The following is an 8,751-nucleotide window of genomic DNA, read 5'->3' as shown; positions in this document are numbered from 1 at the left end:
AGGGCTTTCTGTACCTCTGGATCCCGAATGGCATAGATGAAGTACTTTAGGGACAATATTTTCTTTTTTTCTGTCGGGCAGTCCGAAAACACTAAATGAGAAATTCTTTCAACATCCGATGTAAGCTACTGGAGTGTTTCCTTGGGCATCTGTTGGCGAGGTTTTAACTGAAACCTACTGTAATCTTTTAAACACTTTTCGCCAAAGTGCATCCAAGCGCGTCATATGGAGTTTTGACGACTAGTCTCTGATTTTCGGGCAGAGTTTTAAGGATATGTGCTTCATTTGCTCTCAGAGAAGCGGCGAGATGGCAGACTTTAGGTTCAGAATCCCATCCATTTGCATTTTTTGCTATAGTGAACAGCTTTTTGTACACTTGCCAGGAAGTGTGTGTGTGTGTGTGTGTGTGTGTGATTATGGCAAAGCCTCGAGGGCTATCTTCCTAAGGGGAGGGATGCCTTCGTGGAAGACTTCCTAAGGGAAACTGGCTCGTATACACGTTACACATGGGGAAAACCACGAAAACGCCCACGCAGCCAGCCAGTTCGGGGGATTCGAACCTCGGACCGAACTACCAGTGTTCAGCAACTTTACCGCTCGGCCGCTGGTGGGCCCCACTTGCCAGGAAGACTTTCTATCATACGTGGATAACTTTAGGGGAGTTCATACATGTACAAATTCAAATGTGTTAGAATTGTGATCAGCTAACGTTATTAACTTCTTCAAAGTGTCAACTTCATAGCGACAACAGCAGAAACTCTGTCTTCGATTTATTGTTCAACAGCGGAAACTCTTTCTTAAAGTTCTCCAACTTTATCTTCAACCATGTCTATTCACGCTTCCATAGCCTCGAATTTGTTTGCTATTATGTCAGTAATTTCTTGTTTCATTTCTTCTTGATCAGCTTTCATATCTTTTTTAACTGAATTGACGGCTTCTTACAGTTTTTTTTTTTGGCCCGTTTTCTTCTCTTCTTTAATGGATTCTTGTTCTACTTCCCTAAATACCTTCACGGAGTAAACAGTCCCTTCCTTCTTTCCGTGGAATGCAAACAGTGGCAGTCACCAGCTGTCTTAGTCGTTCATTTCTCTTGTTGCTGGCATTCAAAGCCTTTCCTGACACCAAAATTTGCTGCATGCGTATGGGTTCGTAATAAATTGAATGCACACAGAATCGGTGAGAGCTTGATAAAATTTATTATACCAAAAGAAACACTTCACCATTCTGGAACTTTCCACAAAATTATTCGTGCAACTCTTCACACTATTACAGAGTACATTCAGTAGTTACACTTCAAACTATTAAGAACGTTAAACGCATCTCAAACTCAACTGCAAAGTAAATCTAAAGAATAAAGCTAACTCGGGGATATGTCAATACTCCAAATTTTAGTCCAGCAATCTGAACTTACTAAATTTAGTGAATTGCATAGGTAAATAGTGATTTAATTAGTATATTTAGATCTTATCTAGAATATAAGAGTAAAAACAAAAATTGAACATTCCAGAGATCTCAATAATTTGGGTCACAAATTATTTGTAAAATGATCATAATTGAATTACGTTGTTAAAATGATGATCTAAGTTTATTATTTTGTTGAATCCTGATTTCTTATGTGGTGATAAACAATACGTTATAAGAAAATGTATGGGAAGAGTCTTTCCGATGTTTGCGCAGTCGATTGCTTTTGTATCATATTTAATTCCGCCGCTAACAATTTGATCGTTAACAATGCAACCGCTTTCCCGATTATAATTGATTTTGCTGAGAAGGGAATTTTGAAAATTACCAGGAAATAATATTTTTGACAGTAAATTTACATTATGCTGTGAAGTTGCGTGATACGGATGTTAAATTTTTAATCATTTACTTTACCTAAGCTGTTATGTTCGCTGCAGGAAAAATGGAAATCCATTCTTTTTTCATTGAAAATGTGACCACGCAACCAGCTAAAATTCAGAATAAACGAAATACAGGATGTTTGCACTTTTTTAGCAATGCGCAGTTAGATGAATTTAAAAAAGGATAAATGGACTCTGATTTAGAAGCCTTGCTATGATGAATTCTATCGCATTAAAAGTTTGACATATCCCTAAAAAATTATAGAAAGGTGAGTCCGTGAGAGAAAAATTAAAGAAGAGTTTTAAATTCATATCAGCACAATGATACTATCATAGATTTTGACTTTTAAATTTTCATAGATTAATATTTGTATTTTCAGCTACATTTATTTTCTGAAACCTGATACAAGATTGGTCGTGCATTATCTCAACTGGTTAGCATAGTAAAGCAATAATTACAACACAGATATTGCATTTTTAAATATTCGAGATGATAGCGTTTTTTTAACTAACAGGTCACTTCTTCATTTATATGAAAAAATTGCCATAATTTTTCAATCATCTGTCACTCCTTTTGTATTTTTTTCGAAGGTGATCAGTTATTTTGGCTAACTTGTAAAACGTCTTCTTTTTGAAATCCCGAACTACAGTAGTTTATAGTATCATATCCGGAAACTTTGCTGATGTTATCCCGATGGACTACCTCGAATCAAAATTGTATGTTTATACCTATCTCCTTCTTTTTCCCTCTAGGAATCCCTATATATTGACGTTTAACGATTTTATTTCGGTGGAGTTCAACTGTTTTTACATTATGTGGATAATGACGCAGAATTTTTTTGTTAAATACGAGAGTCGAAGTACTGTTTTGATAACGCTTACTTTTTATACGTTTGTTTTGATTATTTCCAAATTATGATCTTTCACTGAGAATTTTCTGCAGACTCGTAACATGATATGTTTACATCTGTTCTTTGTGAAAGTTAAATTAATAGTTTTCTTCCAGCCCTTCTTCATTCATACTCATATTAGAGTGTTCCATGTAATGTGTTAATGGTCCATGTAATGTTCATGTTAAAATTCAGGTAATGTGTTAATTTTTCTCGAGAATAATGACTTTCATAAATTCTATGTGAAACCACGATCTGCTCCATGCCTGTTCCGGAAGAAATAGTACATATCATGCAATTTTTTTTGGCTTTTTTAAACTTAAAGCTTTGTTTATTAGTTTATTTCAAGTTCATACAGCTATTCTAAAGTTTATGGCCACTGAGACACTGAGAAAGGTTTAGTAGCAAAGTTTCAAATTTTGAAATAATCACCTAAGTTTTCAGGCCTTTTAGTAAACTTTTAGTAAACTTTCAACAGCCTATTATTCTGATCAAAATGCATCGGAAATGATTCATTTCAAATACATTGATGCAAGAAGAAATTCTTTGTTAATTTTTTTAGAAGCTGTTAAGATTCCTTGCAGAAACATAAAATGTTGTATATGGTAGCTGTCTTGTGTCTAGCAATGCACAGAGCTTCCATGTAGGGCATCTGCATCACATCTAAGACTCAAAACCTCCTGTATAAGGCCAAGAGAAAATGTTTTCTAAGCATCTGTTGGAGATACCGAACTACCGCATATAAGTGCTCTCAAAGTTCGGAAACGTTTTCACCCCCCCCCGAATCTCCTGGGGCAGCATGTAAGCGCAATATTTCTTGTATTGAAACTGAAAGAAAATGTCACAGATATGAGACAGAGCATGTGTTCACACGGGTTATAAGTCCTGAATTCCACAGCTGCCTTGCCACTTGACAGAGTTTAATGCAACTCTTTCTTATAAATGACTGGTAGCGTGAAAGGCCTTCATATTATATGCTGCTGATTCCAAAGGAAAGGATTAGAAAGTCAGTGGATAATGTTTAGCAATGGTGATGTAATTTCGGGGCTTGGACAAAAAAGATTAAATTTGCACTACTCAGTCTTCATTTGTTATTTAGATTTCAGTAAGATACAAATTTAAAAGTATACATACAGATCTGCTTCCAGCTTGTGGGCCATTCAAAATGGCCAATGACAAAAATATACGAACATAGTTATGCCGAATATACGAACATAGTTAGAAATATACGAACAACTTGTTATGCCGACAAATCTCAGGCACAAATTACACTAAACAGCAGGAAGAGAGATAACCGACGCCATTGCCAAAAATCCAGACACTGAGCATAACATACGCACACAAAATGCACTGCTTCCAGACTCGCATTTAAAAGCTAAACTGAAAAGCGAACTCCTGAAAAGATGGTAGTATAATTGAGATTTTGAGTCGGTATTCTTCACTAGTAGTTTTAAACGATCTACACAGTGCCTAACAGGTTAGAACTCCTAGTTATATTACACTGACTACCAATAAGTATTTGGACACCTGTGATAGAAAAGAAAAACTAACTTTATTCAAAATCAATAGTTGGTAGAGCCTCCACGAGAAGTATTTACAGCGTGGATCCTCCGGGGCATACTTTCCACAAGTCTTTGTATGACAGTTAGTGGTATTTTCTTCCACTCGGCTTGGAGAAGACATAGAAGTTCCTTCACCGATTTTGCAAGGATAGTGCACCCCTGAATTCGGCGATGCAACTCATCCCAGAGGTTCTCGATAGGGTTCAGGTCTGGACTCTGGGAAGGCCAGTCCATTCGATGAACTTCATTGGCACCATACCAAGCCTTGGTTAACGTCGAAACATGACAACTGACATTGTCGTCCTGAAAGTAACAGGGGTCCAACCCGTAAAACTGCCACAACGTAGGAAGCACATTGTCATCTAAAATAGTGCAGTAGGCATCGGAGTTGAGCTTACCATGAATGGGGACCAAGGTTTCAGCCCATACCAGGAGAAACATCCCCAGACCATAATTCCACCTTCGACGAACTTGACTGTTGGCACAATGCATTCTGGCAGGAGACGTTCTCCAGGTAGACGCCAGACCCAGACCCTGCCATCCGAACGGTAAAGGGTGAACCTTGATTTGTCACTCCAAAGAACCCGTTTCCACTGATCTACGGTCCAATTTCCATGTGCTTTGCACCCCATTAACCGAGCAGCGCGGTTGGACTTTGTGATCAAAGGCTTATGGGCAGCAGCACGACCATGAAAACCAAGCAGATGTGCTTCGTTACGGATGGTATTCATTGAAACAATACTCCCGGATATCTCGCGCATGAGGATGAGGGATGAGGGCTATCGGTTGGGTGCGGTTCTTCCGAATTTCTCTGAACAGCACTCGTCGGTCTCTACCCCCCAGTTTCGTTGGTCTGCCGACTCGGGGCACATTCCGACAATCACCGCTCACCTTCCACTTCTTAATCACATAGGCCACTGTCGATATTGGGTACTTCAGATCGCTAGATATGTCCCTTAAGGATCGGCCACATTTGTGATACCCGATAATTATTATGAGCCAAAAATCGAAATCAGAGAGCTCCGAACTGCGAGGCATCTTGCATGCGACTAAAGCCGATGCTGTTTCCTACACGATATATACCGGCGGAGTCCGTGGCGTACCTTGGGACCGCAGATATCGTCATTTGCATAGGTGTCCAAATACGTATTGGTAGTCAGTGTATTTGCACCGCTTTGGATTGCAACAGAATGCTCAGTGTACGTATGAAGTGGCCACCGCTATTATCTATTTGATTGCCCAAAAATCCATTTTCTGAAAACTGCGGGAAGTACTTTAAATAAACTAAAAACTCAGTGGCGTAACAGCCCTAATGGGCCAAGGAGGCCTGCAGTGCTCGAAATCTGCCTTCTTGATCGTGGGTCCCGGGCCCAGGGTGCAAAAGCATATGCCCTGAACAAGTGGTCAGCTTGTTCGCAGGACCCGCAGTGTTAAGTCCCCAAGCCGAACTTGGTACTCATTTTATCGACCCAAGTGATTGAAATCAAGGGATGAAAGACTGAGTCGACCTTGCACAGCCCTGGAATCGAACCCCGGACCTATAGTGCTGCTGCTCTAGCCACTGAGTACCTTAAATACATGAGCAAATAATACTTTTTACAGTTGTAAGAATCAATATGCGCTTTATCGAAGACAGAGTGCAGAGAAATGGCAGTTAAGAGTTTTTAATGAACTGGATTAATTCCTTTCATGCTGTAATTTTTGTCAAATCACTAATATCGTATTTTTACGCGCGTTCTGAGTGTACGTGCATTTACATGGTCTCTTTCATATGCTTGCTGTGAATAATTCACATTGTCGCTTATTTAATGCACTTTTAATGGCCTTGTCTTTTTAAGCCGTTTTGAAACAGATTAATCCGCCAACAAGGCTTTAATAGCTAATAAGTTACTATTACAATAGGTCGACGGCCCTGCTGACCATTCAGAATTATTACTGTTCTTATCGACATTTGCTGATAATTCATGTTTCTTTTACCTGTATCCTTTGCAACAAGAAAAAGAAATCATCTTTAATGAATAATAAAAATTTACCTTGACGATTTCGTAAAATGGTGAATGCAACCGAGTAAATAACGAGCGCTATTTTTATTTCCTTGTAGGAAGTAAAGGAAGAATTGTTATCAGGAGAAATTCCGATTATCATATTTTAACGAAAATATCCATTTTAACCTCTAACGATGTTTTTACGTGTCATCTGCAAGTAAGGACAGAATAAAGGCCTCTTTTTCCTCAAACGAAATATAACACTGATTTAAAATGGATTCAGAAGAGATTTTGTCTTGGCGTTTGTATGTATGTATGTCGCATAACTCAAAAATGGGTAGCCTCAGAACGTTGAAATCTTGTATATAGGAGTGCTATAACATGCAGTTGCGCAACTCCCTTTTTGGTTGCAATCGGCCGCACCAATCTACATACTATATACCCACTACGTTACTCGGCCCCGTGAGCTCAGTTTTCTTTTATTTTTATATGTTGGTAAATTGCGCATTTTTTGCTTTGAAAATGATTGAATTATGTAATTATGTTGTACTTATCTTCCGGTTAAGGTTTTTTATGCCTTTAGTTAACCTGCATGCGATAGTCGTAGAATTATCAACAATTTAAAAGTTGTTTAAATGCGGCTAAGCCTAATTTTTGATTACCATAGCCATATTTGTTTACATTTGAATCTTAGCAGAATAGGGAATTCAGTTTCTGCTTCTTCAATGTCTTTATGCAAAGTGGGACCAAAAGTAAACTTTCATTTTTGTGCACCGAAAAATCTGCCTTGTTGCCTGCTAGCCGAATTGTTTGCTTTTGCGTAGAAACTCTAAATTTAATTGTAAAAATTATTTTTGTTGTTTTCACTGTAGGTGTTTTATATTTTTTAATTTTAAATTAACGTATTTTGAGCCTTTAAGTATTTTTGCCTTGTCGCGAACTGAGGACAGAATTAATTGAATGAGAAATATGTCTCTAATGAAATTCTCGAGAAAATAAGTATTTCGTATTAGCTGCAAATAATGTCGTCAGTCTGTCTCGGACAGAGGACCATGCTTAGGAGTAGCGTATGCACATTAGGTAAGCTGCGCTGAATCATCTGTGAAAAACTGTTTCTTTTTTATTTGCTTAATTTCTTTTATACATTGTTTTAGATTTATTATAGTATTTGAATAGAATATGTGGCAACGATTAGATAATTCTTCATATGATAAAATATTTGAGCATTCTGAGTTATAAAATGAATGAGATGTAACGCTGTTAAGTGAATCTAGGGCCAGAGTTTCGCGATGGTAAACAAATATAGTGAGTTTTAAAGAGTGCATTTATTCTATTGAGGTTTATGCGCTATCGACGAAGTAGATTTAATTGAATTCAATACGTTTAAATAAAATGCAGGAAAAAATGCTTATAGTTTAATATTCCGTACAAGGAAGTCATGTAGTGTACACATCAGGTCTTTTACTTCCTTGTACGAAGTAAAGGGAGTATTGTAATCACAAAAAATTTCGGGTATCATAGTTCAACGAAAATATTCATTTTGACGGATATTAAATGCGATTTAACAATGCTTTTGAGTGATAGCTGTACGTAAGGACGGACTAGAGGACTATGTTTTCCCAAACGAATTATAAAAATGGTTTAAAATGGATACATAAGGGATTTTTTTCGTGGCGCCTGTACGTACGTATGTATGTATGTATCTCGCATAGCTCAAAAACAAGTAGCCTCAGAAATTGAAATTTTGTATATAGAGCTGCTATAACACGTAGTTGTGCACCTCCCTTTTTGGTTGCAATCGGACACACCAAAACTATGTAAATATATATATATATATATAACCACTGTGTTACTCGGCACCGTGAGCTCAGTTTTTTTATTCTTATATGTTGTAAATTGCGCATTTTTTGCTTTATAAATGATTGAATTAGGTTGTTGTTATCTTCTGTTTAAGGTTGTTATGCCTTTAGTTAATCTGCCTACAATAATTGCAGAATTATCAAAAAAAAAAAAAAAATCTGCGTGCAATAGATGTAGAATTTAAAAGTTGCTAAGTGCGGTTAGGCCTAATTTTTCTTGGCATAGCAGCCACATTTGTTTACATTTGAGCAGAATAGTGAATTGCATCTTCAGTGTCTTTTTGCTGAGTGGGACCAAAAGAACTGCGTAACCATTGGCATGATAGTAGAGCAACTATAGAATATTACTTTGAATGATTGACAAATAATATGAAATATTGTGTTTTATGAAATCATTCTTCTGTTCTTCTTGATCACAAAAATATTTCTTGCAGAAAGTAACGATTTAATTTTTTTTTCCTTTTATTTCTCGTTTACTTGAACCATATTGTTGTGCGGTTGTAATAACTTCCTCCCCATGAATACAAAAGGCCCCCAATTGCGCAGCACGAGTGACTGATTATCTTGAGGGTGAAGTACTCCAGGCGATGGAGTAACCCACATATTCTCAGGAT

The sequence above is a fragment of the Stegodyphus dumicola genome, chromosome 6, assembly GCF_044657685.1.
Source record: "Stegodyphus dumicola isolate Sdum_Otavi_A_Nest chromosome 6, ASM4465768v1".
NCBI classification, from domain to species: domain Eukaryota; kingdom Metazoa; phylum Arthropoda; class Arachnida; order Araneae; family Eresidae; genus Stegodyphus; species Stegodyphus dumicola.
The sequence above is the reverse complement of the archived record's forward strand: the minus strand, read 5'-3'. Positions refer to the sequence as shown.